The following is a 23,550-nucleotide window of genomic DNA, read 5'->3' as shown; positions in this document are numbered from 1 at the left end:
GCGGTTCTGCTGACCTGGTTCTCTAGAGCGGCTCTGCTGACCTGGTTCTCTGGAGCGGCTTTGCTGACCCGGTTCTCCGGACCTACAGCACTTCTGCTGACCTGGTGCTCTGGCTCTACAACAGCTCTGCTGACCTGGTTCTCTGGCTCTACAGGAGCTCTGCGGACCTGGTTCTCTGGCTCTACAGCAGCTCTGCTGACCTATTTCTAAGGTTCTACAGCAGCTCCGCTGACCTGGTTCTCTGGCTCTACAGCAGCCTGCTGACCTGGTTCTCTGGCTCTTCAGCGGCTCTGCTGACCTGTTTCTCAGGCTCTACAATGGCTCTGCTGATCTGGGTCTCTGGCTCTACAACGGCTCTGCTGACTTGGTTCTATGGCTCTACAGCAGCTCTGCTGACCTTGTTCTCTGGCTCTAGAGCAGCTCTGCTGACCTGGTGCTCTGGCTCTAGAGCAGCTCTGCTGACCTGGTTCTCCGGCTCTAGAGCAGCTTTACTGACCTGGTTCTCCGGCTATAGAGCAGCTTTGCTGACCTGGTTCTCTGGCTCTAGAGCGGCTCTGCTGACCTGTTTCTCTGGCTCTACAGCAGCTCTCCTGACCTGGGTCTCAGGCTCTACAACGGCTCTGCTGACCTGGATCTCGGTCTCTACAACGGCTCTGCTGACTTGGTTCTATAGCTCTAGAGCAGCTCTGCTGACCTGGTTCTCTGGCTCTAGAGCAGCTCTGCTGACCCAGTTAGCTGACCTGGTTCTCTGGCCCAGTTCTCTGGCTATAGAGCATCTCTGCTGACCTTGTTCTCTGGCTCTACGGCAGCTCTGCTGACCTGCTTCTCTGGCTCTACAGCAGCTCTGGGGACTTGATTCTCTGGCTCTACAGCAGCTCTGCCGACTTGGTTCTCTGGCTCTGCAGCAGCTCTGCTGACCTCGTTCTAAGGCTCTACAGCAGCTCGGCTGACCTGGTTCTCTGGCTCTACAGCAGCTTGCTGACCTGGTTCTCTGGCTATACAGCAGCTCTGCGGACCTGGTTCTCTGGCTTTACAGCAGCTCTGCTGACCTGGTTCTCAGGCTCTAGAACAACTCTGCTGACCTTGTTCTCTGGCTCTAGAACAACTCTGCTGACCTGCTTCTCTGGCTCTACAGCAGCTCGGCGGACCTGCTTCTCTGGCTCTACAGCAGCTCTGCTGGCTTGGTTCTCTGGCTCTACAGCAGCTTTGCTGATCTGGTTCTCTAGCTGTACAGCAGCTCTGCTGACCTGATTCCCTGGGTCTACAGCGCCACTGCTGACTGGTTTCTCTGGCTCTAGAGCAGCTCTGCTGACCTGGTTCTCTGGCGCTACAACTGCTCTGCTGACCAAGTTCTCTGGCTCTAGAGCAGCTCTGCTAACCTGGTTCTCTGGCTCTACAGCAGCTCTGCTGACCTGGTTCTCTGGCTCTACAGCAGCTCTGCTGACTTGGTTTCTCTGGCTCTACAGCAGCTCTGCTGACTTGGTTTCTCTGGCTCTACAGCAGCTCTACTGACCTGGTTCTAAGGCTCTACAGCAGCTCCGCTGACCTGGTTCTCTGGCTCTACAACACCTCTGCTGACCTGGTTCTCTGGCCCAGTTCTCTGGCCATAGAGCAGCTCTGCTGACATCGTTCTCCAGATCTACAGCAGCTCTACTGACCTGGTGCTCTGGCTCTATAGCAGCTCTGCTGACCTGGTTCTCTGGCTATACAGCAGCTCTGCTGACCTGGTTCTATGGCTCTACAGCAGCTCTGCTGACCTTGTTCTCTGGCTCTAGAGCAGCTCTGCTGACCTGGTCCTCTGGCTCTAGAGCAGCTCTGCTGACCTGGTTCTCCGGCTCTAGAGCAGCTTTACTGACCTGGTTCTCCGGCTATAGAGCAGCTTTGCTGACCTGGTTCTCTGGCTCTAGAGCGGCTCTGCTGACCTGTTTCTCTGGCTCTACAGCAGCTCTCCTGACCTGGGTCTCAGGCTCTACAACGGCTCTGCTGACCTGGATCTCGGTCTCTACAATGGCTCTGCTGACTTGGTTCTATAGCTCTAGAGCAGCTCTGCTGACCTGGTTCTCTGGCTCTAGAGCAGCTCTGCTGACCCGGTTAGCTGACCTGGTTCTCTGGCCCAGTTCTCTGGCTATAGAGCATCTCTGCTGACCTTGTTCTCTGGCTCTACAGCAGCTCTGCTGACCTGCTTCTCTGGCTCTACAGCAGCTCTGCGGACTTGGTTCTCTGGCTCTACAGCAGCTCTGCCGACTTGGTTCTCTGGCTCTGCAGCAGCTCTGCTGACCTCGTTCTAAGGCTCTAGAACAACTCTGCTGACCTTGTTCTCTGGCTCTAGAACATCTCTGTTGACCTGCTTCTCTGGCTCTACAGCAGCTCTGCGGACCTGCTTCTCTGGCTCTACAGCAGCTCTGCTGACTTGGTTCTCTGGCTCTACAGCAGCTCTGCTGATCTGGTTCTCTAGCTCTACAGCAGCTCTGCTGACCTGGTTCCCTGGGTCTACAGCGCCACTGCTGACCGGTTTCTCTGGCTCTAGAGCAGCTCTGCTGACCTGGTTCTCTGGCGCTACAACTGCTCTGCTGACCAAGTTCTCTGACTCCAGAGCAGCTCTGCTAACCTGGTTCTCTGGCTCTACAGCAGCTCTGCTGACCTGGTTCTCTGGCTCTACAGCAGCTCTGCTGACCTGGTTCTCTGGCTCTACAGCAGCTCTGCTGACTTGGTTTCTCTGGCTCTACAGCAGCTCTGCTGACTTGGTTTCTCTGGCTCTACAGCAGCTCTACTGACCTGGTTCTAAGGCTCTACAGCAGCTCCGCTGACCTGGTTTTCTGGCTCTACAACACCTCTGCTGACCTGGTTCGCTGACCTGGTCCTCTGGCCCAGTTTTCTGGCCATAGAGCAGCTCTGCTGACATCGTTCTCCAGATCTACAGCAGCTCTACTGACCTGGTGCTCTGGCTCTATAGCAGCTCTGCTGACCTGGTTCTCTGGCTATACAGCAGCTCTGCGGACCTGGTTCTCTGGCTCTACAGCAACTCTGCTGACCTGGTTCTCTGCCTTTACAGCAGCTCTGCTGACCAGGTTCTCAGGCTCTATAGCAGCTCTGCTAACCTGGTTCTCCGGCTCTGCAATGGCTCTGCTGACCAGGTTCTCAGGCTCTACAGCAGCTTGCTGACCTGGTTCTCTGGCTCTAGAGTGGCTCTGCTGACCTGGTTCTCTGGCTCTAGAACAGCTCTGCTGACCTGGTTCTCTGGCTCTAGAGCGGCTCTGCTGACCAGGTTTTCAGGCTCAAGAGTGGCTCTGCTGACCTGGTTTTCTGGCTCTACAGCAGCTCTGCTGACATGGTTCTCTGGCTCTACAATGGCTCTGCTGTCCTGGTTCTCTTGCTCTACAGCAGCTCTGCTGACCTGGTTTTCTGGCTCTAGAGCGGTTCTGCTGACCTGGTTCTCTAGAGCGGCTCTGCTGACCTGGTTCTCTGAAGCGGCTCTGCTGACCCGGTTCTCCGGATCTACAGCACTTCTGCTGACCTGGTGCTCTGGCTCTACAACAGCTCTGCTGACCTGGTTCTCTGGCTCTACAGGAGCTCTGCGGACCTGGTTCTCTGGCTCTACAGCAGCTCTGCTGACCTATTTCTAAGGTTCTACAGCAGCTCCGCTGACCTGGTTCTCTGGCTCTACAGCAGCCTGCTTTCCAGGTTCTCTGGCTCTTCAGCGGCTCTGCTGACCTGTTTCTCAGGCTCTACAATGGCTCTGCTGATCTGGGTCTCTGGCTCTACAACGGCTCTGCTGACTTGGTTCTATGGCTCTACAGCAGCTCTGCTGACCTTGTTCTCTGGCTCTAGAGCAGCTCTGCTGACCTGGTCCTCTGGCTCTAGAGCAGCTCTGCTGACCTGGTTCTCCGGCTGTAGAGCAGCTTTACTGACCTGGTTCTCCGGCTATAGAGCAGCTTTGCTGACCTGGTTCTCTGGCTCTAGAGCGGCTCTGCTGACCTGTTTCTCTGGCTCTACAGCAGCTCTCCTGACCTGGGTCTCAGGCTCTACAACAGCTCTGCTGACCTGGATCTCGGTCTCTACAACGGCTCTGCTGACTTGGTTCTATAGCTCTAGAGCAGCTCTGCTGACCTGGTTCTCTGGCTCTAGAGCAGCTCTGCTGACCCGGGTAGCTGACCTGGTTCTCTGGCCCAGTTCTCTGGCTATAGAGCATCTCTGCTGACCTTGGTCTCTGGCTCTACAGCAGCTCTGCTGACCTGCTTCTCTGGCTCTACAGCAGCTCTGCGGACTTGGTTCTCTGGCTCTACAGCAGCTCTGCCGACTTGGTTCTCTGGCTCTGCAGCAGCTCTGCTGACCTCGTTCTAAGGCTCTACAGCAGCTCGGCTGACCTGGTTCTCTGGCTCTACAGCAGCTTGCTGACCTGGTTCTCTGGCTATACAGCAGCTCTGCGGACCTGGTTCTCTGGCTCTACAGCAGCTCTGCTGACCTGGTTCTCTGGCTCTACAGCAGCTCTGCTGAACAGGTTCTCAGGCTCTAGAACAACTCTGCTGACCTTGTTCTCTGGCTCTAGAACAACTCTGCTGACCTGCTTCTCTGGCTCTACAGCAGCTCTGCGGACCTGCTTCTCTGGCTCTACAGCAGCTCTGCTGACTTGGTTCTCTGGCTCTACAGCAGCTCTGCTGATCTGGTTCTCTAGCTCTACAGCAGCTCTGCTGACCTGATTCCCTGGGTCTACAGCGCCACTGCTGACCGGTTTCTCTGGCTCTAGAGCAGCTCTGCTGACCTGGTTCTCTGGCGCTACAACTGCTCTGCTGACCAAGTTCACTGGCTCTAGAGCAGCTCTGCTAACCTGGTTCTCTGGCTCTACAGCAGCTCTGCTGACCTGGTTCTCTGGCTCTACAGCAGCTCTGCTGACTTGGTTTCTCTGGCTCTACAGCAGCTCTGCTGACTTGGTTTCTCTGGCTCTACAGCAGCTCTACTGACCTGGTTCTAAGGCTCTACAGCAGCTCCGCTGACCTGGTTCTCTGGCTCTACAACACCTCTGCTGACCTGGTTCTCTGGCCCAGTTCTCTGGCCATAGAGCAGCTCTGCTGACATCGTTCTCCAGATCTACAGCAGCTCTACTGACCTGGTGCTCTGGCTCTATAGCAGCTCTGCTGACCTGGTTCTCTGGCTATACAGCAGCTCTGCTGACCTGGTTCTATGGCTCTACAGCAGCTCTGCTGACCTTGTTCTCTGGCTCTAGAGCAGCTCTGCTGACCTGGTCCTCTGGCTCTAGAGCAGCTCTGCTGACCTGGTTCTCCGGCTCTAGAGCAACTTTACTGACCTGGTTCTCCGGCTATAGAGCAGCTTTGCTGACCTGGTTCTCTGGCTCTAGAGCGGCTCTGCTGACCTGTTTCTCTGGCTCTACAGCAGCTCTCCTGACCTGGGTCTCAGGCTCTACAACGGCTCTGCTGACCTGGATCTCGGTCTCTACAATGCCTCTGCTGACTTGGTTCTATAGCTCTAGAGCAGCTCTGCTGACCTGGTTCTCTGGCTCTAGAGCAGCTCTGCTGACCCGGTTAGCTGACCTGGTTCTCTGGCCCAGTTCTCTGGCTATAGAGCATCTCTGCTGACCTTGTTCTCTGGCTCTACAGCAGCTCTGCTGACCTGCTTCTCTGGCTCTACAGCAGCTCTGCGGACTTGGTTCTCTGGCTCTACAGCAGCTCTGCCGACTTGGTTCTCTGGCTCTGCAGCAGCTCTGCTGACCTCGTTCTAAGGCTCTAGAACAACTCTGCTGACCTTGTTCTCTGGCTCTAGAACAACTCTGTTGACCTGCTTCTCTGGCTCTACAGCAGCTCTGCGGACCTGCTTCTCTGGCTCTACAGCAGCTCTGCTGACTTGGTTCTCTGGCTCTACAGCAGCTCTGCTGATCTGGTTCTCTAGCTCTACAGCAGCTCTGCTGACCTGGTTCCCTGGGTCTACAGCGCCACTGCTGACCGGTTTCTCTGGCTCTAGAGCAGCTCTGCTGACCTGGTTCTCTGGCGCTACAACTGCTCTGCTGACCAAGTTCTCTGACTCCAGAGCAGCTCTGCTAACCTGGTTCTCTGGCTCTACAGCAGCTCTGCTGACCTGGTCCTCTGGCTCTACAGCAGCTCTGCTGACCTGGTTCTCTGGCTCTACAGCAGCTCTGCTGACTTGGTTTCTCTGGCTCTACAACAGCTCTGCTGACTTGGTTTCTCTGGCTCTACAGCAGCTCTACTGACCTGGTTCTAAGGCTCTACAGCAGCTCCGCTGACCTGGTTTTCTGGCTCTACAACACCTCTGCTGACCTGGTTCGCTGACCTGGTCCTCTGGCCCAGTTTTCTGGCCATAGAGCAGCTCTGCTGACATCGTTCTCCAGATCTACAGCAGCTCTACTGACCTGGTGCTCTGGCTCTATAGCAGCTCTGCTGACCTGGTTCTCTGGCTATACAGCAGCTCTGCGGACCTGGTTCTCTGGCTCTACAGCAACTCTGCTGACCTGGTTCTCTGCCTTTACAGCAGCTCTGCTGACCAGGTTCTCAGGCTCTATAGCAGCTCTGCTAACCTGGTTCTCCGGCTCTGCAATGGCTCTGCTGACCAGGTTCTCAGGCTCTACAGCAGCTTGCTGACCTGGTTCTCTGGCTCTAGAGTGGCTCTGCTGACCTGGTTCTCTGGCTCTAGAACAGCTCTGCTGACCTGGTTCTCTGGCTCTAGAGCGGCTCTGCTGACCAGGTTTTCAGGCTCAAGAGTGGCTCTGCTGACCTGGTTTTCTGGCTCTACAGCAGCTCTGCTGACATGGTTCTCTGGCTCTACAATGGCTCTGCTGTCCTGGTTCTCTTGCTCTACAGCAGCTCTGCTGACCTGGTTTTCTGGCTCTAGAGCGGTTCTGCTGACCTGGTTCTCTAGAGCGGCTCTGCTGACCTGGTTCTCTGAAGCGGCTCTGCTGACCCGGTTCTCCGGATCTACAGCACTTCTGCTGACCTGGTGCTCTGGCTCTACAACAGCTCTGCTGACCTGGTTCTCTGGCTCTACAGGAGCTCTGCGGACCTGGTTCTCTGGCTCTACAGCAGCTCTGCTGACCTATTTCTAAGGTTCTACAGCAGCTCCGCTGACCTGGTTCTCTGGCTCTACAGCAGCCTGCTTTCCAGGTTCTCTGGCTCTTCAGCGGCTCTGCTGACCTGTTTCTCAGGCTCTACAATGGCTCTGCTGATCTGGGTCTCTGGCTCTACAACGGCTCTGCTGACTTGGTTCTATGGCTCTACAGCAGCTCTGCTGACCTTGTTCTCTGGCTCTAGAGCAGCTCTGCTGACCTGGTCCTCTGGCTCTAGAGCAGCTCTGCTGACCTGGTTCTCCGGCTGTAGAGCAGCTTTACTGACCTGGTTCTCCGGCTATAGAGCAGCTTTGCTGACCTGGTTCTCTGGCTCTAGAGCGGCTCTGCTGACCTGTTTCTCTGGCTCTACAGCAGCTCTCCTGACCTGGGTCTCAGGCTCTACAACGGCTCTGCTGACCTGGATCTCGGTCTCTACAACGGCTCTGCTGACTTGGTTCTATAGCTCTAGAGCAGCTCTGCTGACCTGGTTCTCTGGCTCTAGAGCAGCTCTGCTGACCCGGGTAGGTGACCTGGTTCTCTGGCCCAGTTCTCTGGCTATAGAGCATCTCTGCTGACCTTGGTCTCTGGCTCTACAGCAGCTCTGCTGACCTGCTTCTCTGGCTCTACAGCAGCTCTGCGGACTTGGTTCTCTGGCTCTACAGCAGCTCTGCCGACTTGGTTCTCTGGCTCTGCAGCAGCTCTGCTGACCTCGTTCTTAGGCTCTACAGCAGCTCGGCTGACCTGGTTCTCTGGCTCTACAGCAGCTTGCTGACCTGGTTCTCTGGCTATACAGCAGCTCTGCGGACCTGGTTCTCTGGCTCTACAGCAGCTCTGCTGACCTGGTTCTCTGGCTCTACAGCAGCTCTGCTGACCAGGTTCTCAGGCTCTAGAACAACTCTGCTGACCTTGTTCTCTGGCTCTAGAACAACTCTGCTGACCTGCTTCTCTGGCTCTACAGCAGCTCTGCGGACCTGCTTCTCTGGCTCTACAGCAGCTCTGCTGACTTGGTTCTCTGGCTCTACAGCAGCTCTGCTGATCTGGTTCTCTAGCTCTACAGCAGCTCTGCTGACCTGATTCCCTGGGTCTACAGCGCCACTGCTGACCGGTTTCTCTGGCTCTAGAGCAGCTCTGCTGACCTGGTTCTCTGGCGCTACAACTGCTCTGCTGACCAAGGTCTCTGGCTCTAGAGCAGCTCTGCTAACCTGGTTCTCTGGCTCTACAGCAGCTCTGCTGACCTGGTTCTCTGGCTGTTGGACTTGGCCCTTCTGGCAGGTTCACCCCTGGACTTTTTGGCTTTTTATTGGTGACTTGGTATGGTGATTGTTTGGTCTCTGCGCACTTTCCCTGTGTCCCAGGGTAAAGTGCGTGCGTGCGCTGAGTGCATGTGGTGAGATAGGCCTGCCCTCCCATAGGAATGCATGGGGAATGTATGTGTCCCTAGTAGTTCCTGATGCGTGGGGTGTGCAGGCCCGAGTTTGGTATGTGCGGACTCGTGGGAGTGAATGCTGCGCGATGATGTGTGCGGCGTGCATGTACCTAGTGTGGAAGTGCCACTTCTAGAAGTGGGCACTTCTGTGTGCAGTGTGTCTGTCGCGTGATTGGCTGGTCGTGTCATGTGGCGGGCTAGGGATTCCCCAGTGTCAGGATGAGTCACCCAGTGGTGAATGGGGAGATCAGCAGCTAGATGGGTGGGAGGAGTCCACCTGGGTCCTGAATAGGACAGGGTTTTCCAAACACAATGCTGGCCCCGCCCCCTGTGGTGCGACTGACGACCCTAGCCCTTCCAGTGAATAGAGTGAGGGGCTGAGCACATCAAGGGTGCTCCCCAACCAGCTGCGACTGGTTTTCCCCCTCACCCTGAACCCAGAACAAAGGGTTTGCCTGTATAAAAATGGGGCTGTGTCCCCACAGAAACTGTTCTTTGCCAGGATCCTGCCTGAGGGGGGCTGCTGCTGCTGCTGCTGGACCAGAGGACCGCCACCTGGACTACCTCCCTGCCTGGAGGCCCAGTGAGCTGGCTCTGGGTCCAGCCTTGCCCCCCACCACTGCCCTGCTGCATGCAGGGGAGAACTTGCCTGGACTTTTGCTGATTGGGTGCCCTGAAGCGCTGGGAGCGCTTTATTTTTCACCTCTAGCGCCTGGAAGCGCTTTCCTTTTCCTTTAGCGCTCAGGAGCGCTTTTATTTCTAAAAAGCCGGTGCCCACCCGGCGTCTGCCCCGTCTCTGCCGAGCCTGAAGTCCCCTGGCAGGTGCCCACCCTGCCAGGGACATTGCCGATATCGAGTGCCCACCTCGATTGTTGTTTTATTGGGAACTAGCAGGTGCCCACCCTGCATCTGTGTCGTTTTGGCCCGATTTATAATTCGAGGGAGCCCACCCCTCATCACCGCTGTGGAGACGACGAAAATCACCGCTGCAGCCCGGGCCGGGACAGCCAGGAAGTCAGGCAGGACAAGGGCGGGCCTCCGGGACACCCAGGACCGGAAGTAGGAGGGCGGGAGCCTACCCCGCCTCCCACCGAGGACTCGCGTTGCATTGCAAACCCCGGAGCAGGCAGGAGCCTACCCTGCGCCCCGGGGCCCTGAAGAGAGAGAGAGCCCCCGAGGAGCGGGAGCTCTCTAGTGCCGGCCGCCCTGACCCCGACGCGTCCAGTGAGCCTGGAGCCTCGGAGGCTCCACGAGAAGCGTCGCCGGAGTCCCGGTGAGTGAGGCTCTGAGTGTGGGGGTGATTTTAGTGGCAAGGGCCCCAGAGAGGGGGTCCCCACCTCCTCTGCAGCGCCCCGTGCTTGTCCTGCTGCTCGGCCCGCCGGGGCCACTCTAAACGGCAGGAGCATTCTCATTGAGAGCCTTGAAGGCTCGACGGGGGCATTATTTGTTGCACGAGCCCAGTGAGGCTCACACGTTCTTGGGGGCATTTTTATTAAGAGCACGAGCCCTGTGAGGCTCCAACAGGGCACATTGTTTTGGTAGAGTCCAGAGGGACTCCCACGTCGCAGCATTACGTTCTCGAGCCCCTGAGAGGCTCCAACGACGGGGCCAATATTTTCCCTTGCGCCCACGAGGCTCCAACGAAGAGCACAGTATTATTTAGAGCCTGCGAGGCTCTAGGGGGCATTTCATTTGTTTCAGAGCCCTGGGAGGCTCCAGTGTTGGCCCCATCCTTGTCCTACAGCTGCCCAGCACTTAGTGGGCAGCTGCAACGTTTAGGTTGTGGCCTCTGTGTGTTGGCTGGCGCAGCTTGCGCAGCCTTGCTCTAACATTTGGACACCGGGCGCCCTTGCCCCTTCACGGCCAGTTGGCCTGGGACTGCCACAGGTAGTGGCTAATGTGAGTTTTGGCGCCATTGTACCTGTTCTGCACCTCTGAATGTGTTTTTGCGTCATGTGCTTTGCTTTACACCTCTGAATGTTATGCATCATGTGTTTATGTGCTTAGACCCCTACAGGTATAGTAATACTTAGGTGGTTGTTTTCTCCCTAGTACAGGTGGTGCTAGTGAGGTCCTGATTCCCTGCGCAATATTTTCCTAAGGTGGTTAGGGTTGCGTAGGTGGTACTTACCTGATACCAGTAGTGACTGGTTGTGTGCTAGGTGTAATTTTGTGCAACAGTAATTTTATTTCCTATGTTCCAAGTGCTATGTTCTAAGAGTGCTAATTCCGGACAGCGGTCCATGTGGCCCTGTCCCCTGTACATATAATCCCTTGTAAATTCTGCCCGTGCCTGTTGGCACATTGTAGAGTGTGTGTTTTTATCTAATGTGTTGTGTATAATACAAAGGCTATTTTTATAGAATACCTTGTGTGGAGTTTCCTTTGTGGTGGGCCTTGGGTGTTGTTGCTGGGTGCGCGCGCAAACGCTTTACACATCGCCTCAGGGATAAGCCTGACTGCTCGTGCCAAGCTACCAAGGGGGTGAGCAGGGGTTATCTTTGGCGTGTAACTCCCCAGCCCTGACTAGAGTGGTGGTTTCTGTCTGGCTTTGGCGCAAGCCCTAGCCAACCAGAAATCCCATTTCTAACATTGGTGATCAGCGGTGGGATTTGGACTTGCGTTTGCGCTGTACCGCAGCAGCAACTGGCCGCACTACAAAACTCTGCATTTAGATAAATCACATGGTATAGGGATTATTGTTTTAAAATTGTTTTTACTCGTCATTTCTTTGGAAATGTGTTTGTGTGCACTGTGAGTTAGGTGTCCCTAGCTCGGGAGGGTAGATCACCCCCCTTAGTGCATTGTGTTTCTGGATTCACCAGAGGGTGGGATCCAGTGGTGGCAGCGTAATAGTGTCCTGTACATTTGTCCCCCGCCCTGCGCCCAGAGTTGGTACCTGTGTCACGTGGTGGTCAGGTTGAGGAATCAGGGGTGGTAGAAACTGCCTTACCAGTCCGAGGGGAGGGTTGTGTGTGTGGATGAGTGGCACTAGGCAAGTGAGTGTGAGTTCTCTGGGTTAGAAAGCTTGCTGAATCCTTTTGTGAATTGTGTGCTCCTGTGTGAAACTCAGACCCCTAGGTTCCCTGTATAATTGTTACCATAACGTCCACCAGAATGGAGCCTGCTTGTGATCCCTATGAGCTAGCTTGGCGCCAGAGGCAGGAGTTAGAAAGGTACTGTACAGAGGAAGAGTCAGAAGAGGAGGTAGAGGATGACAATACCTGGACGCCAGTAGAGAGTGAGGACCCCATAGGTAGGGCGTCCCTTGCTGGGTCCAGCGTAGGAGGCAGCGCCTCATCCCTTTCCCTGTCCCCAGAGGAGTGGGAAGATAGGAGGAAAGAAAGGGAGCACCAGCTGGCGTTAGAGAAGCTCAGGTTAGAGCATGCTCAGGCGATGGCGCAGCTGGAGGCCAGGAAGCAACAGCGAGAGACTGAGTGGGTCTTGGCGCGGGAGGGGGTAGAGGAGGCTGAGAGGGCCTCCACCAGAGGCAAAGTAGCTCTGGAGGGTAGACTATCCCCTGCGCGCAGTTTTAATTTTCTGGACTCCCCAGGGAGGGTTGAGTCCAGTGGTAGCAGCCAGATAGATTCCAGTGTAGGAAATCCCAGTCCCAGTTCCCCCAGTCTGGTACCTGTTCCCCAGGAGGAGGAGTTAAGGTTGAAATTCAGGGGCAATAGGAAACTGTCTCACCAGACTTGGGAGGAGTTTGTGGATGGATGTGAGGAGGCAATGTTTGATTGGATTTCCACAGCAAGTGATTTTGATATACTGTGTAATCTGGTTCTCAAAGAACACCTGCTCAGTTGTTGTGTGCCAGGGTTGCGCCAACACCTGTTGGGGTGTGGATTGGCTGAGCCATTTGACCTTGCGGATGAGGCAGAGCGCTGGGAAAGGGCTAGAGGTTCTCTAGAGTCATTAGGGAGTGACTCCAAAAGTAGTGGGTCAGGTATCTTCCAGCCCAGCGTGGTGGAAGAGGCTCAGTGTAGCCCAGCTAGGTCCCAGGATAGCGAGGAGGGTGTAGGGGCTCACCGCCTGGCTCAGTGGAGCAGGAGTGAGAGGGTGACCGAGGGTCCCCTGACGTACGAAACCCTTCCTCAGGACTTGGATGGTTCCATGAGGGAACACCAAGTTGGGGACCTAGGCTGTCCTGTTAGCCCATTTGAGGGAGATCTCCTGGTGAGTAGAGGACCTGGAGCACCTGTAACCAGGGCTCCTGTGGTTCTAGAGTCTGGCAGTACCGCTCCGGTAGGGAGGGTACAGGAGTCCAGTGTGAGGAGTGATTGGGGGATGAGTTTCCCAGTGGAAGAGCCTGTGGGTCAGGGACTACCCAGTTGGGCTAGGATCCCGTGTAGTGACCAGGGTGGCACCACTTCTGTTCTGGGGGATCTCCGCGCACTGTCAGGTGGACAGGGGACGGGAGATCAGCGCCAGACAGACAGTCGCTTGACGTATGTGTCCTTTGATAGCCTCAGGGGGATGGAGTGGAAATCCCCAGAAGTCCTGGAGTGCCAGGCAATTATTCCACCAAAGGTTCTAGGCCGGAGGTTGGGAGGCCAGGTTCAGGATCAGCCTGACCTGATGGGTGGGACGTCTGTAATCAGCGTCCCGACCAGTTCTTCTTCCAGAGGTACCGCCCCAGTTGGTAGGGAGCAGGGTTCTGGAAGGGGGTGCAGAGGGTGGGAGAGCCCACCTCTGCCCCCGGTACAACCTGAGGGGTTAAACCCTGGGTTGGGATGGCGTTCTAGGTGTACCCCTCGCCAGAGGAGGAGGAACCCTAGGAGAAGAGGTAGGGGGAGGAGAGCTTTCCCTGAGACTCCTGGTCCGCCTGAGGGTGTAGACCCTAGGCTGGAGAACCAGTGGCAGTCTAGTCCTGTCTTTCAGAGAGGAAGAGTGGAGAATGGCCGCTATGTGCCAGGGGTTACTACCCCCCACTCTGTGGTTAGGCAAAGACCAGTGGCACCTGGGTGGCCTAGGGCCTGGTCTTGGCCGCGGACAGCTTGGGAGTACCAGTGGGGTAGCCCAGTTGGTCCGGACAGTGGTGTTAAAAAGAATTCCATGGGTTCACCGTGGCGTAGAACCGGAGGGTGTCCATGCAGTTGCGGGCCCGCGTCCGTGTTCTATCGCCCCAAGCTGGGAAGTCCATCACGGTGGTGATTGGTCTGCCCTGCGTTTTGGCTGGAAGGGGGTTGTGTTGGACTTGGCCCTTCTGGCAGGTTCACCCCTGGACTTTTTGGCTTTTTATTGGTGACTTGGTATGGTGATTGTTTGGTCTCTGCGCACTTTCCCTGTGTCCCAGGGTAAAGTGCGTGCGTGCGCTGAGTGCATGTGGTGAGATAGGCCTGCCCTCCCATAGGAATGCATGGGGAATGTATGTGTCCCTAGTAGTTAATGATGCGTGGGGTGTGCAGGCCCGAGTTTGGTATGTGCGGACTCGTGGGAGTGAATGCTGCGCGATGATGTGTGCGGCGTGCATGTACCTAGTGTGGAAGTGCCACTTCTAGAAGTGGGCACTTCTGTGTGCAGTGTGTCTGTCGCGTGATTGGCTGGTCGTGTCATGTGGCGGGCTAGGGATTCCCCAGTGTCAGGATGAGTCACCCAGTGGTGAATGGGGAGATCAGCAGCTAGATGGGTGGGAGGAGTCCACCTGGGTCCTGAATAGGACAGGGTTTTCCAAACACAATGCTGGCCCCGCCCCCTGTGGTGCGACTGACGACCCTAGCCCTTCCAGTGAATAGAGTGAGGGGCTGAGCACATCAAGGGTGCTCCCCAACCAGCTGCGACTGGTTTTCCCCCTCACCCTGAACCCAGAACAAAGGGTTTGCCTGTATAAAAATGGGGCTGTGTCCCCACAGAAACTGTTCTTTGCCAGGATCCTGCCTGAGGGGGGCTGCTGCTGCTGCTGCTGGACCAGAGGACCGCCACCTGGACTACCTCCCTGCCTGGAGGCCCAGTGAGCTGGCTCTGGGTCCAGCCTTGCCCCCCACCACTGCCCTGCTGCATGCAGGGGAGAACTTGCCTGGACTTTTGCTGATTGGGTGCCCTGAAGCGCTGGGAGCGCTTTATTTTTCACCTCTAGCGCCTGGAAGCGCTTTCCTTTTCCTTTAGCGCTCAGGAGCGCTTTTATTTCTAAAAAGCCGGTGCCCACCCGGCGTCTGCCCCGTCTCTGCCGAGCCTGAAGTCCCCTGGCAGGTGCCCACCCTGCCAGGGACATTGCCGATATCGAGTGCCCACCTCGATTGTTGTTTTATTGGGAACTAGCAGGTGCCCACCCTGCATCTGTGTCGTTTTGGCCCGATTTATAATTCGAGGGAGCCCACCCCTCATCACCGCTGTGGAGACGACGAAAATCACCGCTGCAGCCCGGGCCGGGACAGCCAGGAAGTCAGGCAGGACAAGGGCGGGCCTCCGGGACACCCAGGACCGGAAGTAGGAGGGCGGGAGCCTACCCCGCCTCCCACCGAGGACTCGCGTTGCATTGCAAACCCCGGAGCAGGCAGGAGCCTACCCTGCGCCCCGGGGCCCTGAAGAGAGAGAGAGCCCCCGAGGAGCGGGAGCTCTCTAGTGCCGGCCGCCCTGACCCCGACGCGTCCAGTGAGCCTGGAGCCTCGGAGGCTCCACGAGAAGCGTCGCCGGAGTCCCGGTGAGTGAGGCTCTGAGTGTGGGGGTGATTTTAGTGGCAAGGGCCCCAGAGAGGGGGTCCCCACCTCCTCTGCAGCGCCCCGTGCTTGTCCTGCTGCTCGGCCCGCCGGGGCCACTCTAAACGGCAGGAGCATTCTCATTGAGAGCCTTGAAGGCTCGACGGGGGCATTATTTGTTGCACGAGCCCAGTGAGGCTCACACGTTCTTGGGGGCATTTTTATTAAGAGCACGAGCCCTGTGAGGCTCCAACAGGGCACATTGTTTTGGTAGAGTCCAGAGGGACTCCCACGTCGCAGCATTACGTTCTCGAGCCCCTGAGAGGCTCCAACGACGGGGCCAATATTTTCCCTTGCGCCCACGAGGCTCCAACGAAGAGCACAGTATTATTTAGAGCCTGCGAGGCTCTAGGGGGCATTTCATTTGTTTCAGAGCCCTGGGAGGCTCCAGTGTTGGCCCCATCCTTGTCCTACAGCTGCCCAGCACTTAGTGGGCAGCTGCAACGTTTAGGTTGTGGCCTCTGTGTGTTGGCTGGCGCAGCTTGCGCAGCCTTGCTCTAACATTTGGACACCGGGCGCCCTTGCCCCTTCACGGCCAGTTGGCCTGGGACTGCCACAGGTAGTGGCTAATGTGAGTTTTGGCGCCATTGTACCTGTTCTGCACCTCTGAATGTGTTTTTGCGTCATGTGCTTTGCTTTACACCTCTGAATGTTATGCATCATGTGTTTATGTGCTTAGACCCCTACAGGTATAGTAATACTTAGGTGGTTGTTTTCTCCCTAGTACAGGTGGTGCTAGTGAGGTCCTGATTCCCTGCGCAATATTTTCCTAAGGTGGTTAGGGTTGCGTAGGTGGTACTTACCTGATACCAGTAGTGACTGGTTGTGTGCTAGGTGTAATTTTGTGCAACAGTAATTTTATTTCCTATGTTCCAAGTGCTATGTTCTAAGAGTGCTAATTCCGGACAGCGGTCCATGTGGCCCTGTCCCCTGTACATATAATCCCTTGTAAATTCTGCCCGTGCCTGTTGGCACATTGTAGAGTGTGTGTTTTTATCTAATGTGTTGTGTATAATACAAAGGCTATTTTTATAGAATACCTTGTGTGGAGTTTCCTTTGTGGTGGGCCTTGGGTGTTGTTGCTGGGTGCGCGCGCAAACGCTTTACACATCGCCTCAGGGATAAGCCTGACTGCTCGTGCCAAGCTACCAAGGGGGTGAGCAGGGGTTATCTTTGGCGTGTAACTCCCCAGCCCTGACTAGAGTGGTGGTTTCTGTCTGGCTTTGGCGCAAGCCCTAGCCAACCAGAAATCCCATTTCTAACACTGGCTCTACAGCAGCTCTGCTGACTTGGTTTCTCTGGCTCTACAGCAGCTCTGCTGACTTGGTTTCTCTGGCTCTACAGCAGCTCTACTGACCTGGTTCTAAGGCTCTACAGCAGCTCCGCTGACCTGGTTCTCTGGCTCTACAACACCTCTGCTGACCTGGTTCTCTGGCCCAGTTCTCTGGCCATAGAGCAGCTCTGCTGACATCGTTCTCCAGATCTACAGCAGCTCTACTGACCTGGTGCTCTGGCTCTATAGCAGCTCTGCTGACCTGGTTCTCTGGCTATACAGCAGCTCTGCTGACCTGGTTCTATGGCTCTACAGCAGCTCTGCTGACCTTGTTCTCTGGCTCTAGAGCAGCTCTGCTGACCTGGTCCTCTGGCTCTAGAGCAGCTCTGCTGACCTGGTTCTCCGGCTCTAGAGCAGCTTTACTGACCTGGTTCTCCGGCTATAGAGCAGCTTTGCTGACCTGGTTCTCTGGCTCTAGAGTGGCTCTGCTGACCTGGTTCTCTGGCTCTACAGCAGCTCTCCTGACCTGGGTCTCAGGCTCTACAACGGCTCTGCTGACCTGGATCTCGGTCTCTACAACGGCTCTGCTGACTTGGTTCTATAGCTCTAGAGCAGCTCTGCTGACCTGGTTCTCTGGCTCTAGAGCAGCTCTGCTGACCCGGTTAGCTGACCTGGTTCTCTGGCCCAGTTCTCTGGCTATAGAGCATCTCTGCTGACCTTGTTCTCTGGCTCTACAGCAGCTCTGCTGACCTGCTTCTCTGGCTCTACAGCAGCTCTGCGGACTTGGTTCTCTGGCTCTACAGCAGCTCTGCCGACTTGGTTCTCTGGCTCTGCAGCAGCTCTGCTGACCTCGTTCTAAGGCTCTACAGCAGCTCGGCTGACCTGGTTCTCTGGCTCTACAGCAGCTTGCTGACCTGGTTCTCTGGCTATACAGCAGCTCTGCGGACCTGGTTCTCTGGCTCTACAGCAGCTCTGCTGACCTGGTTCTCTGGCTCTACAGCAGCTCTGCTGACCAGGTTCTCAGGCTCTAGAACAACTCTGCTGACCTTGTTCTCTGGCTCTAGAACAACTCTGCGGACCTGCTTCTCTGGCTCTACAGCAGCTCTGCGGACCTGCTTCTCTGGCTCTACAGCAGCTCTGCTGACTAGGTTCTCTGGCTTTACAGCAGCTCTGCTGATCTGGTTCTCTAGCTCTACAGCAGCTCTGCTGACCTGATTCTCTGGGTCTACAGCGCCACTGCTGACCGGTTTCTCTGGCTCTAGAGCAGCTCTGCTGACCTGGTTCTCTGGCGCTACAACTGCTCTGCTGACCAAGTTCTCTGGCTCTAGAGCAGCTCTGCTAACCTGGTTCTCTGGCTCTACAGCAGCTCTGCTGACCTGGTTCTCTGGCTCTACAGCAGCTCTGCTGACTTGGTTTCTATGGCTCTACAGCAGCTCTGCTGACTTGGTTTCTCTGGCTCTACAGCAGCTCTACTGACCTGGTTCTAAGGCTCTACAGCAGCTCCGCTGACCTGGTTCTCTGGCTCTACAACAGCTCTGCTGACCTGGTTCTCTGGCCCAGTTCTCTGGCCATAGAGCAGCTCTGCTGACATCGTTCTCCAGATCTACAGCAGCTCTACTGACCTGGTGCTCTGGCTCTATAGCAGCTCTGCTGACCTGGTTCTCTGGCTATACAGCAGCTCTGCTGACCTGGTTCTCTGGGTCTACAGCAACTCTGCTGACCTGGTTCTCTGCCTTTACAGCAGCTCTGCTGACCAGGTTCTCAGGCTCTATAGCAGCTCTGCTAACCTGGTTCTCCGGCTCTGCAATGGCTCTGCTGACCAGGTTCTCAGGCTCTACAGCAGCTTGCTGACCTGGTTCTCTGGCTGTAGAGTGGCTCTGCTGACCTGGTTCTCTGGCTCTAGAACAGCTCTGCTGACCTGGTTCTCTGGCTCTAGAGCGGCTCTGCTGACCTGGTTTTCAGGCTCTAGAGTGGCTCTGCTGACCTGGTTTTCTGGCTCTACAGCAGCTCTGCTGACATGGTTCTCTGGCTCTACAATGGCTCTGCTGTCCTGGTTCTCTTGCTCTACAGCAGCTCTGCTGACCTGGTTTTCTGGCTCTAGAGCGGTTCTGCTGACCTGGTTCTCTAGAGCGGCTCTGCTGACCTGGTTCTCTGGAGCGGCTCTGCTGACCCGGTTCTCCGGATCTACAGCACTTCTGCTGACCTGGTGCTCTGGCTCTACAACAGCTCTGCTGACCTGGTTTTCTGGCTCTACAGCAGCTCTGCGGACCTCGTTCTCTGGCTCTACAGCAGCTCTGCTGACCTAGTTCTAAGGTTCTACAGCAGCTCCGCTGACCTGGTTCTCTGGCTCTACAGCAGCCTGCTGACCTGGTTCTCTGGCTCTTCAGCGGCTCTGCTGACCTGGTTCTCAGGCTCTACAATGGCTCTGCTGATCTGGGTCTCTGGCTCTACAACGGCTCTGCTGACTTGGTTCTATGGCTCTACAGCAGCTCTGCTGACCTTGTTCTCTGGTTCTAGAGCAGCTCTGCTGACCTGGTCCTCTGGCTCTAGAGCAGCTCTGCTGACCTGGTTCTCCGGCTCTAGAGCAGCTTTACTGACCAGGTTCTCCGGCTATAGAGCAGCTTTGCTGACCTTGTTCTCTGGCTCTAGAGCAGCTCTGCTGACCTGTTTCTCTGGCTCTACAGCAGCTCTCCTGACCTGGGTCTCAGGCTCTACAACGGCTCTGCTGACCTGGATCTCGGTCTCTACAACGGCTCTGCTGACTTGGTTCTATAGCTCTAGAGCAGCTCTGCTGACCTGGTTCTCTAGCTCTAGAGCAGCTCTGCTGACCCGGTTAGCTGACCTGGTTCTCTGGCCCAGTTCTCTGGCTATAGAGCATCTCTGCTGACCTGGTTCTCTGGCTCTACAGCAGCTCTGCTGACCTGCTTCTCTGGCTCTACAGCAGCTCTGCGGACCTGGTTCTCTGGCTCTACAACACCTCTGCTGACCTGGTTCTCTGGCCCAGTTCTCTGGCCATAGAGCAGCTCTGCTGACATCGTTCTCCAGATCTACAGCAGCTCTACTGACCTGGTGCTCTGGCTCTATAGCAGCTCTGCTGACCTGGTTCTCTGGCTATACAGCAGCTCTGCTGACCTGGTTCTCTGGCTCTACAGCAACTCTGCTGACCTGGTTCTCTGCCTTTACAGCAGCTCCGCTGACCAGGTTCTCAGGCTCTATAGCAGCTCTGCTAACCTGGTTCTCCGGCTCTGCAATAGCTCTGCTGACCAGGTTCTCAGGCTCTACAGCAGCTTGCTGACCTGGTTCTCTGGCTCTAGAGTGGCTCTGCTGACCTGGTTCTCTGGCTCTAGAACAGCTCTGCTGACCTGGTTCTCTGGCTCTAGAGCGGCTCTGCTGACCTGGTTTTCAGGCTCTAGAGTGGCTCTGCTGACCTGGTTTTCTGGCTCTACAGCAGCTCTGCTGACATGGTTCTCTGGCTCTACAATGGCTCTGCTGTCCTGGTTCTCTTGCTCTACAGCAGCTCTGCTGACCTGGTTTTCTGGCTCTAGAGCGGTTCTGCTGACCTGGTTCCCTAGAGCGGCTCTGCTGACCTGGTTCTCTGGAGCGGCTCTGCTGACCCGGTTCTCCGGATCTACAGCACTTCTGCTGACCTGGTGCTCTGGCTCTACAACAGCTCTGCTGACCTGGTTCTCTGGCTCTACAGCAGCTCTACGGACCTGGTTCTCTGGCTCTACAGCAGCTCTGCTGACCTAGTTCTAAGGTTCTACAGCAGCTCCGCTGACCTGGTTCTCTGGCTCTACAGCAGCCTGCTGACCTGGTTCTCTGGCTCTTCAGCGGCTCTGCTGACCTGGTTCTCAGGCTCTACAATGGCTCTGCTGATCTGGGTCTCTGGCTCTACAACGGCTCTGCTGACTTCGTTCTATGGCTCTACAGCAGCTCTGCTGACCTTGTTCTCTGGCTCTAGAGCAGCTCTGCTGACCTGGTCCTCTGGCTCTAGAGCAGCTCTGCTGACCTGGTTCTCCGGCTCTAGAGCAGCTTTACTGACCAGGTTCTCCGGCTATAGAGCAGCTTTGCTGACCTGGTTCTCTGGCTCTAGAGCGGCTCTGCTGACCTGTTTCTCTGGCTCTACAGCAGCTCTCCTGACCTGGGTCTCAGGCTCTACAACGGCTCTGCTGACTTGGTTCTATAGCTCTAGAGCAGCTCTGCTGACCTGGTTCTCTGGCTCTAGAGCAGCTCAGCTGACCCGGTTAGCTGACCTGGTTCTCTGGCCCAGTTCTCTGGCTATAGAGCATCTCTGCTGACCTTGTTCTCTGGCTCTACAGCAGCTCTGCTGACCTGCTTCTCTGGCTCTACAGCAGCTCTGCGGACCTGGTTCTCTGGCTCTACAGCAGCTCTGCCGACTTTGTTCTCTGGCTCTACAGCAGCTCTGCTGTTCTGGTTCTCTAGCTCTACAGCAGCTCTGCTGACCTGGTTCCCTGGGTCTACAGCGCCACTGCTGACCGGTTTCTCTGGCTCTAGAGCAGCTCTGCTGACCTGGTTCTCAGGCTGTAGAACAACTCTGCTGACCTTGTTCTCTGGCTCTACAGCAGCTCTGCTGACCTGCTTCTCTGGCTCTACAGCAGCTCTGCGGACCTGCTTCTCTCTGGCTCTACAACAGCTCTGCTGCCATGGTTCTCTGGCTCTAGAGCAGCTCTGCTGACCGGGTTCTCTGGCTCTAGAACGGCTCTGCTGACCGGGTTCTCTGGCTCTAGAACGGCTCTGCTGACCTGGTTCTGTGGCTCTACAGCACCTTGATGACCTGCTTCTCTGGCTCTGCAGCAGCTCTGCTGACCTCGTTCTCTGGCTCTCCAGCATCTCTGCTGACCTGGTTCTAAGATTCTACAGCAGCTCGGCAGACCTGGTTCTCTGGGTCTACAGCAGCTTGCTGACCTGGTTCTGTGGCTCAACAACACCTCTGCTGACCTGGTTCGCTGACCTGGTTCTCTGGCCCAGTTCTCTGGCCATAGAGCAGCTCTGCTGACATCGTTCTCCAGATCTACAGCAGCTCTACTGACCTGGTGCTCTGGCTCTATAGCAGCTCTGCTGACCTGGTTCTCTGGCTATACAGCAGCTCTGCGGACCTGGTTCTCTGGCTCTACAGCAGCTCTACTGACCTGGTTCTAAGGCTCTACAGCAGCTCCGCTGACCTGGTTCTCTGGCTCTACAACACCTCTGCTGACCTGGTTCGCTGACCTGGTCCTCTGGCCCAGTTTTCTGGCCATAGAGCAGCTCTGCTGACATCGTTCTCCAGATCTACAGCAGCTCTACTGACCTGGTGCTCTGGCGCTATAGCAGCTCTGCTGACCTGGTTCTCTGGCTATACAGCAGCTCTGCGGACCTGGTTCTCTGGCTCTACAGCAACTCTGCTGACCTGGTTCTCTGCCTTTACAGCAGCTCTGCTGACCAGGTTCTCAGGCTCTATAGCAGCTCTGCTAACCTGGTTCTCCGGCTCTGCAATGGCTCTGCTGACCAGGTTCTCAGGCTCACAGCAGCTTGCTGACCTGGTTCTCTGGCTCTAGAGTGGGTCTGCTGACCTGGTTCTCTGGCTCTAGAACAGCTCTGCTGACCTGGTTCTCTGGCTCTAGAGCGGCTCTGCTTACCTGGTTTTCAGGCTCTAGAGTGGCTCTGCTGTCCTGGTTCTCTTGCTCTACAGCAGCTCTGCTGACCTGGTTTTCTGGCTCTAGAGCGGCTCTGCTGACCTGGTTCTCTAGAGCGGCTCTGCTGACCTGGTTCTCTGGAGAGGCTCTGCTGACCCGGTTCTCCGGATCTACAGCACTTCTGTTGACCTGGTGCTCTGGCTCTACAACAGCTCTGCTGACCTGTTTCTCTGGCTCTACAGCAGCTCTGCGGACCTGGTTCTCTGGCTCTACAGCAGCTCTGCTGACCTAGTTCTAAGGTTCTACAGCAGCTCCGCTGACGTGGTTCTCTGGCTCTACAGCAGCCTGCTGACCTGGTTCTCTGGCTCTTCAGCGGCTCTGCTGACCTGGTTCTCAGGCTCTACAACGGCTCTGCTGACCTGGGTCTCGGGCTCTACAACGGCTCTGCTGACTTGGTTCTATGGCTCTACAGCAGCTCTGCTGACCTGGTTCTCTGTCTCTAGAGCAGCTCTGCTCACCTAGTTCTCAGGCTTTACAACTGCTCTGCTGACCTGGTTCTATGGCTCTAAAACGGCTCTTCTGACCTGGTTCCATGGCTCTACAGCAGCTCTGCTGACTTGGTTCTCTGGCTCTAGTGCGGCTCTGCTGGCCTGGTTCCCTGGATCTACAGCAGCTCTGCTGACCTGGGTCTCAGGCTCTACAATGGGTCTGCTGACCTGGTTCTCTGGCTCTACAGAAGCTCTGCTGACCTGGTTCTAAGGTTCTACAGCAGCTCCGCTGACCTGGTTCTCTGGCTCTACAACGGCTTTGCTGACCTGGGTCTCGGCCTCTACAACGGCTCTGCTGACTTGGTTCTATGGCTCTACAGCAGCTCTGCTGACCTTGTTCTCTGGCTCTAGAGCAGCTCTGCTGACCTGGTCCTCTGGCTCTAGAGCAGCTCTGCTGACCTGGTTCTCCGGCTCTAGAGCAGCTTTACTGACCAGGTTCTCCGGCTATAGAGCAGCTTTGCTGACCTGGTTCTCTGGCTCTAGAGCGGCTCTGCTGACCTGTTTCTCTGGCTCTACAGCAGCTCTCCTGACCTGGGTCTCAGGCTCTACAACGGCTCTGCTGACCTGGATCTCGGTCTCTACAACGGCTCTGCTGACTTGGTTCTATAGCTCTAGAGCAGCTCTGCTGACCTGGTTCTCTGGCTCTAGAGCAGTTCTGCTGACCCGGTTAGCTGACCTGGTTCTCTGGCCCAGTTCTCTGGCTATAGAGCATCTCTGCTGACCTTGTTCTCTGGCTCTACAGCAGCTCTGCTGACCTGCTTCTCTGGCTCTACAGCAGCTCTGCGGACCTGGTTCTCTGGCTCTACAGCAGCTCTGCCGACTTTGTTCTCTGGCTCTACAGCAGCTCTGCTGATCTGGTTCTCTAGCTCTACAGCAGCTCTGCTGACCTGGTTCCCTGTGTCTACA

Source organism: Triturus cristatus, chromosome 1_1 (assembly GCF_964204655.1).
Source record: "Triturus cristatus chromosome 1_1, aTriCri1.1, whole genome shotgun sequence".
NCBI classification, from domain to species: Eukaryota; Metazoa; Chordata; class Amphibia; order Caudata; family Salamandridae; genus Triturus; species Triturus cristatus.
The sequence above is the reverse complement of the archived record's forward strand: the minus strand, read 5'-3'. Positions refer to the sequence as shown.